The sequence below is a fragment of the Bison bison genome, unplaced genomic scaffold (genome assembly GCF_000754665.1).
Source record: "Bison bison bison isolate TAMUID 2011002044 unplaced genomic scaffold, Bison_UMD1.0 scf7180017864233, whole genome shotgun sequence".
In the NCBI taxonomy this organism is placed as follows: domain Eukaryota; kingdom Metazoa; phylum Chordata; class Mammalia; order Artiodactyla; family Bovidae; genus Bison; species Bison bison.
In genome coordinates this window covers 4,511,037-4,511,460 of record NW_011494805.1, presented here as the reverse complement: position 1 = coordinate 4,511,460, position 424 = coordinate 4,511,037, and the positions used below count along the sequence as shown (strand labels likewise).

At 43.9% G+C, this 424-nt stretch overlaps 1 protein-coding gene across 1 annotated transcript in view; it reads right to left on the bottom strand.

Annotated features, from left to right (window-relative positions):
- RALYL (RALY RNA binding protein-like) overlaps positions 1–424 on the bottom strand; it is an 825,421-nt gene that overhangs the window by 36,065 nt on the left and 788,932 nt on the right. The window lies entirely within an intron of this gene.

Genomic DNA, 424 nt, shown 5'->3' with positions numbered 1-424 from the left:
AAAAAGATCTTCACGACCCAGATAATCACGATGGTGTGATCACTGACCTAGAGCCAGACATCCTGGAATGTGAAGTCAAGTGGGCCTTAGAAGCATCACTAAGAACAAAGCTAGTGGAGGTGATGGAATTCCAGTGGACCTATTCCAAATCCTGAAAGATAATGCTGTGAAAGTGCTGCACTCAATATGCCAGCAAATTTGGAAACCTCAGCAGTGGCCACAGGGCTGGAAAAGGTCAGTTTTCATTCCAATCCCAAAGAAAGGCAATGTCAAAAATGCTCAAACTACCGCACAATTGCACTCATCTTACATGCTAGTAAAGTAATGCTCACAAATCTCCAAGCTAGGCTTCAGCAATACGTGAACCGTGAACTTCCTGATGTTCAAGCTGGTTTTAGGAAAGGCAGAGGAACCAGAGATCAAA